Source organism: Panthera tigris, chromosome A1 (genome assembly GCF_018350195.1).
Source record: "Panthera tigris isolate Pti1 chromosome A1, P.tigris_Pti1_mat1.1, whole genome shotgun sequence".
Classification (NCBI taxonomy): domain Eukaryota; kingdom Metazoa; phylum Chordata; class Mammalia; order Carnivora; family Felidae; genus Panthera; species Panthera tigris.
In genome coordinates this window covers 128,900,892-128,917,241 of record NC_056660.1, presented here as the reverse complement: position 1 = coordinate 128,917,241, position 16,350 = coordinate 128,900,892, and the positions used below count along the sequence as shown (strand labels likewise).

The 16,350-nt window shown below is 42.8% G+C and overlaps 1 long non-coding RNA gene across 2 annotated transcripts in view; it reads right to left on the bottom strand.

The window, feature by feature from the left end:
• Positions 1–8,165, bottom strand: part of LOC122238831 — a 31,222-nt gene extending 23,057 nt beyond the window's left edge. Inside the window, exons 1-4 of one of the 2 annotated variants that reach the window (XR_006218018.1) lie at positions 7,930–8,165; positions 6,712–6,900; positions 4,282–4,453; positions 3,580–3,698 (exon numbers count right to left, since the gene is read on the bottom strand). This is a non-coding gene — a long non-coding RNA (uncharacterized LOC122238831). The remainder of the gene's footprint in view (positions 1–3,579; positions 3,699–4,281; positions 4,454–6,711; positions 6,901–7,929) is intronic. The other variant, XR_006218019.1, reaches the window with a different exon arrangement.
• Positions 8,166–16,350: the final 8,185 nt, after the last annotated feature.

Sequence of the window (16,350 nt, the reverse complement as noted above, 5' to 3'; positions counted from 1 at the left end):
TTTCTTACCTGGGACACATGCACCTGGACAATGGTAAGAAGAACTTAGCTAAAATTGTGAACAAATTGGTGAGGATTGAGTGTAGGTCAACAAAGGCGGGGTATAAGTGAGTAATGGAGAGAATATAGGATTGCCGGGGGCTTTAGATTTTTACACACGTGTACACTCTTTTCTAACTAACCTACCCATGTGCTCACAAAACATAATGGTGAGGGTCATGAGAAAGCATCCTTTGGAGTATATGCTTGTAGAAGGTGAATGGCAGGGCTGTGGGAAAGTGAGGGCTCCCTTCTCCATGATCCTTCGCATACTTCCCCTATGGAACACAAGCCTTATACAGTGGGAAGAAGGGAAACAAACATGGTCACTCTGAGGCACTGTCAAAAACCTATTGTAGCTGAGGAAGAAAAAAGAAAAACGAAATCTTCTAAACTCAGGGCAGAGGCAGGAGGACTGACAACGCAGTGAAAGCCCATAAGACACAAGGGCCCAGTGACTATCTAAGTCTGACATATTATCTGAACAATAGAGGCCCCTGTCAACATCACCAAGCTAACGCATGTCAAGTAACAATGGGCTTCTGTAGGGAGTATTGCAATAGTGTGGAAAGAGACTGTCTCTGAGGTGCAGCAAAAATGGATGACCTAATGCTCAGGGTAAGGCAGCCACTGAGAAAAACCCCATAGTGAACCAGCCCCCAACCTGAACTAGAGGCATCTGGAGCATGCGATGCATTGTGGGTAACCATGGCAACAATAAACCCTAAACACAGCTCAAGTCCTTACTGGATTCATTTAAAACTGCAGGGTAAAGGACTAGCATAAGAAAACCATGCCCAGTTTCAGCATAAAATTCTCTCAGCCTCTAACGTTCTACAGAAGATGTCCAGCTCTCAACAAAAAAGTTATGAAGCAAGTGAAAAAAAAAAACAAGGGTAAACAAGACACTGCAAAGAGACAAAGCAAACAAAAGAACCAAACCAGATATGATGCAAATGTTGGAACTTTCAGACCTGGAAGTTCATATAACTATGATTAATATATTAAGGACTCTAATATGAAAGGAGGACAAAATGCAAGATAAGATAGGTAATTTCAGCAAAGAAATGAAAACTATAAGCAAAAGTCACATAAAAATGCTTAAGTGAAAAAAGTACAGTAGCAGAGCCTTCAGTGATGCCTTCAAAGACCTCATCAGTAGGCTCGACACAGCTGAAGGAAGAATCCGTGAACTTGAAGATATGTCAACATAAATTACAAAAACTGAAACACAGAGAGTAACGCTAATACTAAATAAACAAATATGGGGTTTTTCTCAGTGGCTGCCTTACCCTGAGCATTAGGTCATCCATTTTTGCTGCACCTCAGAGACAGCCTCTTTCCATCTCAGGGCTGTCAGAAAATAAGTGGTCTAGTGTATGTATACTTAGAATCCCAGAAAGAAAAGAGAGGAAAAGAGAAGAAATAATGGCTGCAAAATTTCCAAAATCAATGACAAGTATCAAATATCAACTTTAAGAAATTCAGAGAAGACTAAGCAAGATAAATACTAAACACACACACACACACACACACACACACACACACCCCTCTACCAGCATCATATCCAAACTGCTCAAAGCCAAAGGAGAGGGCAAGAAATATTAAAGACAGCTAGAGAAAAAGAACACAATACAGATAAACAAAGATGAGAATTATAATACACTTCTTGTCAGCAACTATACAATCCAAAGAACAATGAAATGACCAAAAGGAAAAAAAAAAAATCTGTCAATTCAGAATTCTACCCCTGGAAAAAATATCTTCTAAAAATGAAGGAGGAATAAAGAATTTGTCAGACAAAGAAAAACATAATATTTATTGCCATCATATGTAGCCTGCAAGACATGTTTTTAAAAAGGTCTTCCAGTAGAAGGGATATGATATCAGACAAAAACTTAGTTCTATATAAAATTAAGAAATGTGGTATGATATAAATTCACAATTTCACTTTTAGCTTCTCTAAAAGATAACAGAGAATCTAAAGCAAAAAATCATTATTTGATTCTTGAAATGGATGCAAAATTTTCTTGGCAGAATCCAACATCCATTCATGATTAAAACCTCCCAGGAAACTAGGAATAATAGAGAGGAACTCTCTTAAGATAAAAGACATATGCTGGGAGCCTACAGCTAACATCATATATGGAGACTCACTGCCTTGCTCCTAAGATGGGGAACAGACAGGAATTTCTTCTCTTACCATTCTTCTTCAACATTGTACTAGAAGTCCTAGTCAGGGCAATAAGGCAATAAAAACAAATAAAATCCATACAGATTGAAAAAGAAGACATAAAATTCTCTGTCACAGATGACATGATTGCCTGTTATGAAATTCCAAACAATCTACAAAAAGGTCTTAGAACTAATAGGTCAGTTCAGCAAGGCCATGAGGTACATGGTCAATATGCAAAAATCATTTGTATTTTTATATACAAGCAATAAAAAATTGGAATGTGAAATTTAAAAAATATATATATATATAGGGGCGCCTGGGTGGCTCAGTCGGTTGAGTGTCCGACTTCGGCTCAGGTCACGATCTCACGGTTCGTGAGTTCGAACCCCGCATCAGGCTCTGGGCTGATGGCTCGGAGCCTGGAGCCTGCTTCCGATTCTGTGTCTCCCTCTCTCTCTGCCCCTCCCCCATTCATGCTCTGTCTCTCTCTGTCTCAAAAATAAATAAAAAAACATTAAAAAAATTTAAATAAAAAAAATATATCATTTACAATAGCACCAAGTGCAGGATCCATACCTTTAAAAAAACTACTGATGAGAGAAATCAAAGAAACCTAAAGAAATGGAGAGATATCCTGTGTTCATGGATTGACCCAATATGTTAATATGTTTTTAATACTTATATGAAAGAAAAAAGGAACTAGAATAGCCTAAACAATTTTGAAAAAGAAGAACAAGGTTACAGGACTTACATTAGGTGATTTCAAGAATTACTACAAAGCTACAGTAATCAAGAAAGTGAGTTACTGGCAAAAGGATGGACACACACACCAGTGGAACAGAACAAATATTCTAGAAGTAGACTGACACATGGATGAGAACTGATTTTTGACAAATAAGGACAATTCAAGAGGAAATGATAGTCTTTTCAAAAAATGGTGCTGGATATCCCTATGCAAAAAAATTTTGCCTTGACCCATACCTCATACCTATTACAAAGCTTAACTCAAAGTGGACCACTGACCTACAGATACAATGTAAATCTACAGAATTCTTAGAAGTCAAGGAAGTCAAATCTATGTCAAATTATACCTGATGAGAAATGGTCAGATTATGCAAAATTTTAAGTTCCTCTCCTATTGCAGGATTCTTAATATCCCTGAGCCTTGTCTGAGTACCTGCTCACACAGCACAAAGTCCACGTGCAGAACTTGGCACACACTGGCCCCAGCAAATGAGGGTCCCCACGAGTGTGTGTTGAACAGATTCCTTTCTGTTGCCCATCTTCTTCTCCATGTCTGTGTCGCCCCACTTGGCTATCACATTCTCATTTTATGCATTACAAGAAAGGTAAATCAAAACAGACCTAAAAATGTGGCTCTTCTCAGTTGCCTCTTGTTTCTGTCCAATCTTCCTTCTTTGGGGACCCCTTTGTGTCAGTCCCTGGCTGATCAGTGTTCACACCATGTCCTGATTTCGTATAACCTGCAATTTTTATGAACACAGAGAAAGATTCACTCCCTCTTCCAAATTAATGGTGAAACTGTTAAATAAGGCCATCCCCGGCGGCCATCTCTGCACCTTCCTACCACCAGATACTTTGCAATTTATCAATAACCTTTCTTTGTGATCTTGTAGCTAATTTTGCAAATAAAATTTCCTGAGACATATCAAATCTTTACTAACATAAGATATATTACATCTCTTGCATTTCCCCACCATCTATTCATAACTCTGTCAAAAAAAAAAAAAAGCTATTGTGCTGGCATGATTTGTTTCTTTGAAGCCTAAGCCACTTATTGTTCCTGATATCATCACTTTCCTGCTACTTAACCACATGCGCGTGTGCGCACACACACACACACACACACACACACACACACACACACTTATTACAGTTGGAACTGATGTTTACAGGGCGATAATTGCCAGGGTCTTTCTTTCCTTCCTTTTCACTTTGAAGAACAGGCTATGTTTCATATTCACAATGGTCCATTCATCTTGTAATTTTCCTGATTCTACACCAAGGGCTGAGTCCGATTTTCTATGATTGCCACGTGAATCTTACCAGGAGGCCCATCTTCTGGATCTTGAGCTACATCCTGAGTAATATAGGCCAATGTCAGGAAGGTCCCTTCCTCCTCCCAATGTGAAGAAAAAGCACTTTTCAGGCTTCAAGAGGAAGGCACAGGAGTACTGCGTTCTGCCATTGGTGGAAATATTTTTGTTTCAGGGAGTTCCTATGGAGATAAGGGGTTTTAGGAAATGGTACAGATTACAGAAGTCAGTTAAGAATAGAAGTTCTACCTCGTTTACATGTGGCCTAAAATAAATTTGAGACATTTGGCCATCTTAATCCCCTAAATATTTGAAGACTTCTGGTGTCTTGTCTTTGTAAGAAAAGAAACTGACGTTTATTGAAAGTCTATCCTGGGGCAGACACTCTTTTAGCTCTCATTTAGTCCACATAGCAACCCTTCATATATTTTTTATTATCCCCTTCCTATATATGACGTAGAAGCTGTGGTTATGTGGTTATGCCTCGGGCCATAGGGCAAAAGGTGGATCTGGGACACACATGCAGTCTGGGTAACTTCAGAGGCCTGTCATTCTACACAATCCATACTGTTCTTTATTTTGCAGGAAATCATTCTATGACTGTAGATAAGTCTCTTTAACTACTCTGACCCCAGTTTCCTCGCCTGTGAAAAGGAGAGGTTGGACCAGCTCAGTGCTAGGATCCCTGCCTGTTCTAACACTCTGAAAGTCTTGAATCTGACCTCAGGGCAAGAGAAGACTCCATTGTATTTCCTATAGGCAAGTACTAATTTAAAAAAAAAATAGAAAAAAAATACAGAGAGAGAGAGAGAGAGAGAGAGAGAGAGAGAGAGAGAGAGAGAGAGAGAGCAGTAAGAGGTGGACAGTTTTGGCCTCAGTAAATGGGCATGAGTCTAATGGAGATTGAGAGAGCTCAGCAGCTAGAGGCGATTTTGCAGTTTGGGGATGTATGAGGAACTGAAGCTCCCATTTAAAGTTGCTTCAGACATCTGAAGGGAAAAAAAGGGAAACGCTAAGATTTAAATGTATATGACTTCTGAACTCCCGACTCCAACTCGAGTTGCATTCTTTCACCGGGTAATCCAAGAAGCTTCTAAAGTCAGTGTACTACTGAGTGAGGTCCAACCTTCTGAAGAGCATAATTCCATTTAGTGGTATTTCCAGAAATTTTTATTACTTAAAGAATTCAAATTACTAGTATGCCCTTCTCTTAATGTCTTACATCCCTCTCCCCCACCTTTATACATAGGATAAAAGATGTCTTTTCACATAATTTAGTACTTTTGATAGACAGAAAAGTGACCTGAAGCTCCGAGAGGAGAGGTGCCCTTACTTATATGGTTGATGACATTCTCAATGTTCTCCCTCCTCCCTCCTCTTTTTTTTCTTCTTTTCTTTTTCTTCTGAGCAGAGTTTTGCTTCCAGGAATTACTATGTCCCAATTTGTAGCTTCTCTAATCAGTATCATACTTTAAAGAATTCAATGGGCACAATTTTAAAATGCTCTATATTTCCACCTTGTAAGGTCAGCCGAACTCTTTTGAAACCTTGAGACAGGGGCAACTGGGTGGTTCATTGACTTACATGTCTAACTTTGGCTCAGGACATGATCTCATGGTTTGGGGTTCAAGCTCTGCATTGGGCTCTGTGCTGACAGCTCAGAGTCTGGAGCCTGCTTCAGATTCTGTGTCTCCCTCTCTCTTTGTCCCTCCCCCACTTGTGCTCTGTCTCTGTCTCAAAAATAAATAAAAACATTAAAACAAATTTTTTAAACCCTTAGATGGACAGACCAAGTACTTTAAATAAGTGCTCCTTTCTTGACAGCTTGGATACAATGAAATCTTCTAGAACAGATCCCTGTGCATTTTTGGATGCTAGGTGACAAATGAAGAAATGTGGGTTAGCTGGTAAAAACTGAAGGCCGAAGGACCCCTTCAATCATATTATACAACTGTATGTATTTAAAAAATTGGGATTCAAGTTCTTTTCTGACTTGATTGAACCAGAAACTCTCAGCAAGAGCTTGATTTCCAGCCCATTATCCAGACCAAAGAGGTCTGGATGAGCTTCTGTTAAGTATGCGATTCTTAAGCCCTATGAATTCTACTCATCACCAGTCAAGGCGTGTTGCAGACGCAAGCAGAGGAGCTTTTGTGCCCTTTAATTTCTACTGTCTGGGCCATCAGCAGTGCATTCCAATATGCGGTGCCAGCCAGAGCCCCTTCCCAGAGCGGCTGCTTTGCTACTCCCTTTGGTTACTCCTCTAGGCTGGGAACAGACAGAGATGGCAAATCCAGCATAAGAAATGCCGCTGCGTTCGTACTGCATAAAGCGTCTCACGAAATGCAGAGCTACAGAGCACAGTCAAGTGCTTCTGGCTCCTGCGGTGGTCGACGTTGTGTAACGAGTGCAGCGAACACATATGGGGGGACCCCCTCACCTCTGTTTCTTGCCAGGCTCTGGGATGACAGACGTGAGGGCTCCCGTCCAGGGAAGGTCTGCGTACAGCCCTGTCACAGCCTGTGCTCTGCTCAGGCAAACGTGCCCATGAGAGGGCTCCTCGCATGCTACCTCAGCTTGGGCAGCTCCCAGGGCCTGTTTTGCATGCAGGTGCGGGCACCGAGGACGCCTGTGCTGGCAAAAAAGAAAGTGGAGTTCTAAGTCCTTCCCCACCAATTCCTGAACCCAGATGGTCATGAAAATTGAGACCTATGCTCTTTACCTCCTGAGCCTCAAACTGCATGGAGTTTCTAGCCTAGGCCTAAAGGTGATTTGTTCTTTATGAATATAGCCAAGGTGTGAGCATTCAATATAAACATATCTTAAATTGTAGACACCACCCCCTTTTTTTTTCAATGTTTTTATTACTTATTTTTGAGAAAGAGAGAGTGCGAACGGGGGAGGGGCAGAGAGACGGGCAGAATCTCAACCGGGCTCAGCGCTGTTAGCGTAGAGCTGGTCGCAGGGCTTGAACTCATGAACCCTGAGATCATGACCTGAGCGGAAGTCAAGAGTCAGACACTTAACTGACTGAGCCACCCAGGTGCCCTGATACGATGCCTTTTTTATGAAAAGGTTTGGGAAGCTGCAACCGTGTAGACTGTGCAGATAGTTTTAATAACAGTGTGTGTGTGTGTGTGTGTGTGTGTGTAGCATACATTATGCATGCTCTTTTAGAAAAATTATAAAATTGAGAGATACCAACAGAAACAAGAATGAATGTAAGTGACCCCAAATTCAGAGTCCATCATTGTTAATCTTCTAGACTCTTGTGGTTGTCCACATATGTGCCTCTAAATTAAAAATGTAGACATCCTGTAATAGAAAAGGGCCATATTTTACATACTGATTTTATTCCACTCAGTAATATTATAACTCTCTTTGCATGTCTCTGTCATAATATATATATTTACATTTTTATTCTAAATGACTATGAATAGTATAATTTATTTCATCAATTTCCTATTATCAGACTGCATGTTTTAATTTCTCATTCACAAACGTGACCTGAAAGTCTCAGGCTTTTTGCTAGCCAATGAACACAAATGTAATCCCAGTAACATAAATTTCCCCAATTTAATAATGCTAAGGCCCCAATTCCCATCATTTTCAGAATCTTTCTCCTTAAATGTTTCCAGGAGCCCCCAGGGGTATGTACCTGTGTCAGTGGATCATTCCTGCCATCGCCTGCTTCCACGGCCAGCCAGGCCAGGGTGACAGACACATCCTGCGTAGGACAGTCCCATGGGGGGGGGGGGGCACTTTAGGCTGGAGTTTTGTTTCTCTAGTTGTACCGACTCATCACGGTGTTCTGAAAATCCGCTATTCCCAATGTTGGCACAACCAAACTACCATTACTGTACTTCGAAATGGATGATCTTTATTGCTGGCACTACCCCTGTGAAGTGAGAAGGAAAACACACCTTTGCCATGCTCAGGTAGGGTCCTGTAGCAAGGCTACTCCAAGCCCAGTGTGTCCGGTGTGGGGGGACACGCTCTATCATTCTTACATAACTTCTTTCTCTGAGCGCGAACCTCGTCTCCCTGGTAGAGGTAGGGACCAGCTGTTCTAGTTTGCTGAGACTTTCCTGATTTCAGCACTGGGGGGCCCAGGTCCCAGGAAACTCCTCAGTCCCAGGCAAACCAAAAAGATCAGTCGCTAGCAGAGGGATTGGCTCAAGGGCTGGCATCAGCTAACATGCTGTGTTTCAAACCACTGGTTACTTCTAATGATGAGGTCCTGCCTGACTTGCCTCCTCCTACATGATAAAATTCATCTTAGCACTCCCCCCATCCGGTTTCCACTGAGGCCGCATTCACCAAACTGTCCTGTATATGTCTCAACCTCAAAAACAAAACAAAACAAAAAATAACCATAACGTTTCAGTTATTTTGTCCTCAAGAGGCCCTTCAACTCCTGACTTAGCCTGTGCTCAGCTTCTTAAACCAGTGAATGCAAATGCATATGGGAGAAGAGATGTTGCCTGAGCCCACTCAGCAGGAACTACAGAGTCCCGCTGCTTTTACCTAAACAACACTCTGATGAACATCTTGTACTTAGAGCTCTAAGTAGGAGTCTGACTGGTTCTTTAGGCTAAATCCCCCGAAATGTAATTGGCTTTTGGTTTTTGATATGAGTTGCCAGAGTGCCCCTCAGAAAGTCCATCCCAGTGTAGTGCTTTGAGTTTATATTTTTAGCCATGAAAATGTATGTCCAGAATGAAAAGAAGTTCTGACCTGTTTATAGGATAACGGAGTACATTCCATGCCAGAAAGTACTTGCCAGAGGGGAAGGGGAGAGAATATGAACAGACGGCTGGGGAAGAATAGTTCCAGAGTTGCCAGAAAGGATACAAAGCTTTAACAAGCCCCTTACATTCAGAGCTTTGTGCTTATTGTGCACACCTTCTCCTAGAATATCCATGCAGTCCCGTCTAATACAATGTTTCCTCTTTCCCTCAGGTCCAAATTCCTGCAGGCTGCTCAGGCAGAGCCCAGCCAGGGAACCCACACTTGGAAGGAAAAGAGAGGCTGGGAAGAATTCCACTCTGACTTGCCTTCTTGTCTTGTTCGATTCCCACAGAATCTATCGCTGTGTGGCCCCAGGAAATAAAACTGATGAGACACCCAGATCCAGGTCACTATTAATGAAAAGAAGTAATGGTCTAGTTAATTGCAGAGCTGTCCAAGGTGGGGTGGGGATTCTGCCTCGGGCAAAGTTCCAGAAACAATGTGCGAGACTGGTTGGGGTAACTGACGAGGTTTGGGGCATTGTGCAACCCCTGGTTACCAGGCCTCCAGGCTGCCAGGGCCCAGCTCCCAGAGTTGGCTTGAAGGGTTGGCTTGGCAGCTCCTAGAATCAGGCAGGGAAGGTGAAACCAGGGAACACGGAGCACATCAAGTGAATTTATCCCATAAGATAAACTCAATATATACCCTGGGATGAAAACCACAGGAGACGTACCAAGGGCATGTCCACCTATATCCTGTTTTAAATTTTTAAAAAAATGGAAGAAAAATGCATAAAAAATGCATTAAAAATAGAGAGAGCACCATGTTTGCATGAACAATTTGTAATTCTCCTCGTGCAGAAGTTACTGGCAATGATCTGCTCCTCACTGGGCAGTGCGGGAAGCAAACCAATACGACCATTAGATCTGATTTAAATGCTTAGGGCACTAAATAGATACATATTTACATAATTAACCATCCAAATGAACACAAATAAAAGACCCAATTCCCTCAGCACTACAGCAGAGTCCAGAGCAGGCAGATGGTTCTGATCTTGGTCCTAACTGACCAAGGGTTTCCAACCAGGAGCAGGCTTCCAAGAGGCTCCCACTTTGCTCATTCAAGACTCATTTCCCTGAACTTCCTGGACTTAAATGAAAAACAAGGAACAAGAACATCCTCGCACTGAAGATCATGGCTGAGACAGTGTTTCTACCTGGGTGCTTAACTCTCCTATGTCTCTGAAAGGGAAATATTCCAGCAGAAAAGACAGGAGGCTTGGGTTCCAGCCCCAGTAGGTCAGTCGTCCAGTTGTGGAACCACAGGCAAATCGCTTTCCTTAGAGAGCATCAGCCCTCTGCACCTCAAACTTAGGAGCTTGAACTAAATGGTCTCCCAAGATCTCTCCTGCTCTAACATTATCAGCAATAGCTCTCACCAAATACAGAAGCTGAGAGCAAGAGCTCCTGTCTCGTGTACTTGTTGTGACTATTAATGATATAATGGGTATAAAATCAAATGTTTGGCACGTAGTAAAAAGTGGAATAGAAGGTAGGTATCTAGAAAGTTTACTCAATTCGGTTGACGTTAGTTGGGGGACTGGCACGTGGTACGAAAAGTTCATTTTTATGTATTTTCCAGGTTTCACATTTCGCTGTAACACAAACGTAACTTCAGTGAAATCAACTGGAGAGCCCACAAAAGCCTTTCCAGTGGCCTCTACCAACCCCGGATTTAACAACATTAAGAGGGCTATTTAGACAGTTTAAGGCTACATATTTACAGATGGGATTTTAAGGGTGAAAGCCCATTTGTAACCCTAAGGTGTTTAAACAACACTGCAATTTGATCTCAGATTCTGCCGGCACTGAGCTAACTCCCCCAGCCTCCTGTCTGCCATCGCAAGCCTGACTTCCAGGACCACCTGTCAGCTGCCGCAGTGGCTGGGGCTTTGTGAGACTCCCAGCTGTAACCTGATCCCCACAACTGCTCCAGGGACGCTGCAGCTGCCACACAATTTGTAAGTTTTATGGTGCTGTACAGTGGCTGGTGTTCAATGGCATGCCTCTGGAAAGTTTCCATTCATTCAGCTGCTCATTCACCAAAACATGTTGAGTACTTACTAAGGGCCAGGCCCCGTGCTAACTAGGCACTGGGAACAGAAAGGGAGTAAAACAGGGGCTCTGTCTTGTGGGGCTTACTGATTAGCAGCAGGCATGGACAAAGACATATTACAACTCGGCATCGTGGTACAAGAATAGAAAAGAACATACACCTGAGAGAAAGTTGTTACCCATCCAAGGTGGGGGGTGGAGGAAGGGTCGATTTCCCACAGGGGTGACACGTGAGTGGACTGTGAAGCACTTCTCTTGGCTGCTCTACCAAGTCTTTGTCTAGTCAAATGAGTTCTCGCTTTCTTATTCACCTCATCTCTGTAGCCACGCCTCCTACCCCCAACACACACAGAGGCACCTAATTTCAACCTGAAATCCTGCTATTTCTTCTTCTGCCTGCTTTCTCTGTCCCACAGCTTGGGTCCAAACCATAATCGCTGCACACATGGACTCCTGCCTCCCAATCAGCTCCCCTTCCTCCAGCCTGTGGGGGTCCCCTCTCTTCTATTGGACACACATCATCTAGAATCATCTTCCTCCAGTGTCACTTAGATCACATCGCTCTCCTCTTCACACGCCCGTAAAGGCTCCCAGCTGCCTCCCAAATCATATTAAAACTCCTCCTGTCTTGGGCTTCAAAGCCCACTACCAATTAGCCCTGCTTTGCCTAACTGCCATCCTTCCTGCTAAGCTCAGGTTGGTGCGCTCCGCTTTAGCCAGGCAAAACTCTTCCACCTGCTTCTTTCCACCTGCACTGCTGTCCCTAAGCACGGGGCTGGCTGAGATCACTGTGTGGGGGCACAGACTCACAGTGGTGGGGGGGGGGGGCGTGTGTGAGGGGGCAGTTTGCAGGGGAGGGAAGAAGAGACAAGGGAAGCCGACTCTTCCCAATATTCCGTTATAGGAGAAAGCTGTAAAACAAGAGGACCAAGGGTAAAGATGAAACACCAAGGAGAGAGTGGAGTGGACGGCTAACAAGCAAGGAGGACCGCGAACCAGTGTTCAGATGCTGGCTGTGGGAGGCTGAAAGGGAAAGCAAGCCAACCCTTGCTTGAATGGTGTTTCCCTGCCTCCCTTCTGTATCGCCCAGTCCCTTCGACCTGCAAACTGAATCAGGACACTCCTATCCTTAAGCCCCCTGCCAATAACTTCTCAGGGTCGAATATAGCTCTGGCGTCTTTTACTCTGATGGCTGTGGTCTCATTCTTCTTCCTTGTCTAGTGTCACCTCATACCACTTTCCTCACTATGCTCTAGACCCTCTGGTTGTTCTTCCAGGCTCAGGAATATTCTCCTCCCCCCCCCCCCACCACTCCCCTGCAGGGCCTTTGCACATGCTGTTCCCTCTGCCTGATACCTTCTTGATCACATTCGTCACCTGACTCTTTTCATCATTCAGGTCTCAGCTTCTGTGTCCCCTTCTCTGCCCACCTTCACAAAAATCCCGTGACAATCCTGTCTGTTCCTTTCATAGTATTAGTTACGTTGTGTAAATCTACACATAAGATTCATTTTCTCACCGTAGCCACCTCCACTAGCAGGTTGTAAGCTCTCTGAAACCATTTGTCTTGTTCACTGATGCACCCCTACAAAGCACCTGGCACAGGGTAGGAGCTAAGACCTTGGTCACTCAGGATTATCTGGATTTCTCCAAAGCACAGGCACCCTATGATTGGTCCAAGTTTTGGTCAAGAAGAAACACTCTGACATTCTAGAAACCTTCCCCCCGAAATGCCTCACACACCCAATCCACCAGGCCACTATATCTTGCCTTTCAAAATCTGTTCCAGAATCTCTTATTTCTAAGACATTTTTCAAAACTACCCCCTCCTGAGTCTGGTTCAGGACTTACAAACTGAAGCACCTACAGACACAGGCAAGTAATTGGGAGGGATGGGCCAGTAGGGAGAGCTAGGACCATGCTTATGTCCCATCTAAAGGGAGACAGTCCCTGCTCAACTCTAGTGGGTGTTAATATGCAGGAAAAGCAGGCCCTGCATTGTTAGATCTTCCAATTTTTCAAAAAAGCTTTAAACAATCTGAATTTCCATATGACGCATCCAGATTTTTTAGAACATGTAGAGGCATATTTCTGCAATTCCTATCAGCCTGATGGTCAACTTCTGCTCTATTCTTTCAGGGAAGGTGCCCACCACTTGAGTTCCTATGTGGAGGGCATGGTTACATTCCCATGTCCTGTGGTCAAGGCCGGGCTTCTCCTAGGGCAGAAGTTATGCCTTTGCCTTCTTTGCAATCCCTCCAAAGCACCTAAGTGAGCGCTGAACACGATTCTCCCTGTCAACGCTGGTGCCTAACAAAGCATTTCTTACAAAGGCAGCAACCGGCTTTGCTGTTTTGTGAACAGAAGCCTTGCCTGTTACACTCAGCAGCACAGCACTTCACACAAGGCTCATATATTTCGTTCATTAGACCTTCATCCCTCAATCAGGGTGAGAGTTACAGACTCTGTCTCCTTCATCCATTCTCCTTCTGCTTTAATTTCTTGTTGAAAAGTATGCCCATCCTTTGTTCTAAATTCCAATCTCTTTTGTGCTATGATGATAATGTTAACTTTGTAATTGTGCATAAGTCAGCAAACCAGAGTAATGCCTTATTCATCCAGCATCGTCAGGAAATGAGGTGTTCCACGTAATTAAATTGTCCAGATAACTACAGCTAACCAACATTTTAGAGATCAGCGTTTAAAAAGAGTAAATGGAAACATCCCCGAATGCATTATATACTCTCTTGCCTTATTTAGTTTAAAATCATTTCGTGTCATTTTTTTTCCAGCAGAGAAACAAAAGAGTAGAGAGTGATCATCATGTCTTCCTCCTCCTGGTGCCCCAGGCTCCCACTTCCTATCCCTAACAGATGCTACGTAACTGCCATTACCAGGTTATGGGGGGGATCTCTCTCCTCAGGTTTTTTTTGTCACATAAGGTGACGTGCTAGGACACTGTACTGCACCCTGCCTTTTAAGATCTTATACCTCAGTCATCACTCTTCATCAGTACATACAGAGATGCTTCATTCTTTTAACGGCAGCATTATTGTGTGGGTGCACCATAATTTAAACTGCCCCTACTGATAGGCATCTACCTGTATCCAACCTTCTGCTGTTCTAAAATATGCCACAAAGATACTGTAATCATAATCTCTGTATTTACTTCATTTTGTACATGTTTGAGTATGTCTGTGGGTTAAATTCCCAGAAGCACTGTGTCTAAGAAAGACCATGTGCATTTGTAATTTTTGTAACTACTGTTACATCGCCCCTCACAGAGTATGTATCTGTCATTCTCTCTTGCCATCACTGTATGAGCAGACCTGGTTCCCCACACTTTCAGTGGCATGATCTGCAACCAAGCTCTCCTTTTGAAGTTTTGTCAATCAGTGAGTAAAGAATATTAACTCATTTGTTAAAAAAAAATATTTATATTGTGGAATGTGGCTTTTGTAAAGTGCCCATCTTTGTCTCTTCTAATATTTGGCTTGGGGTGCCTGGGTGGTTCGGTCAGTTAAGCATCCAATTTTGGCTTAGGTCATGATCTCGTGATCTGTGAGTTCAAGCCCCTCATGGGGTGCCATGCTGATGGCTCAGAGCCTGAAGCCTGCTTTGGATTCTGTGTCTCCCTCTCTCTCTCTGCCCCTCCCCAACTTGTTCTCTCTCTCTCTCTCAAAAATAAACATTAAAAAATATATGGTTTGGTTTGATTTTGACGTTAGGATTGCGACACCTACTTTCTTATTGTTTCCATTTTTTTATAATCTTTGTCCACTCTTTTTTCAAATTAAGAGACTTTATTTTTAAGTTTATTTATTTTAAAAAAAGAGAGAGAAAGTGATCAAGAGCAAGGGAAGGGAAGGGAAGGGAAGGGAAGGGAAGGGAAGGGAAGGGAAGGGAAGGGAAGGGAAGGGGAGAGAGAGAGAGAGAGAGAGAGAGAGAGAGAGAGAGAGTCCCAAGCAGGTTCCGCATTGTCAGGGCAGAGGCCAAAGTGGGGTTTGAACTCGTGAACTGTGAGATCATGACTTGAGCTGAAATCAAGAATTGGACACTTAATCAATGAGCCACTGAGATGCTCCAAGACATTATTTTTTGAGATAAATATCAGGTTTACAAAAAGATTGAACCAGAGGTACAGATTTCCCGTATACCTCATCTCTGCCCCACCCCCCGCCACATAGTTTCCCCTCTTATTAACATCTCACTTTAGTGTGGCCTATTTGTTACAATTAATGAAGCGATACAGACACATTATTATTAACTAAGTCGTTCACTCTTTGTGTTTGGGTTTTGATATATGCATAATGTCACATACCCACCATTACAGTATCATACAGAATAGTTTCCCTGCCTTAAAAATTCTCTGTACTGTACCTGTTCATCCCACCTCACCATCCCCGACCACTGCTAACCACTGATCTTTTCATTGTCTCCACAGTTTTACCTTTTCCAAAAGTCATACAGTTGGAGTCATACAGTATGTAGGCTTTTCAGATTGGCTTCTTTCATGTACAATTAGGCATTTAAAGGTCCTCCACACCTTTTCATGGCTTCACAGCTCATTTCTTGTTGGCCCTGAATAATATTCCATTGTCGGGCTGTATCACAGTTTCTGAATCTATTCACCTATTGAAGGACATCTTGGTTGCTTCCGATTTAAGGTAATTATGACTAACGCTGCTATAAATATTCATGCGGAGATTTTTGCAGAAACGTAAATTTTTTGTTTCATGTGGATAAATACCTAGAAGAAGCACGTTTCCTGGATTGTATGGTAAGAGTACATGTAAGTACTGTTTCCCAAAGAGGCCAAACCACTGTGCATTCCCACAGGCACCGAAGGGGAGTTCCTGTTTCTGTGCATCCATGGCAGCATTTAGTGTTGTCACTGTTTCTGATTTTAGCCATTGTCATATGTGGATAGTAGGATCCAGTATCCAGTGGTGTTGTTTCAGTTTGTAATTCCCCAATGACATATGATATTGAGCATCTTTTCACATATTTATTTGCTACCTGTATATCTTCTTTGGTGACATATCTGTTCAGATCTTTTGCCTTCCTTTTAATTGGGTTGTTTATTTTTACTGTCAAGTTTGAAGAGCTTTTGGTATCTTATGGTTATACCTTTAAATGATATTTGTTTTGCAAATGTTTTCTCCTGTTCAGAGGCTTGTCTTTAACTCGTACTTTTAATTTGCAGCTTCCTCGTGCAGAATGAGGTCGAACAC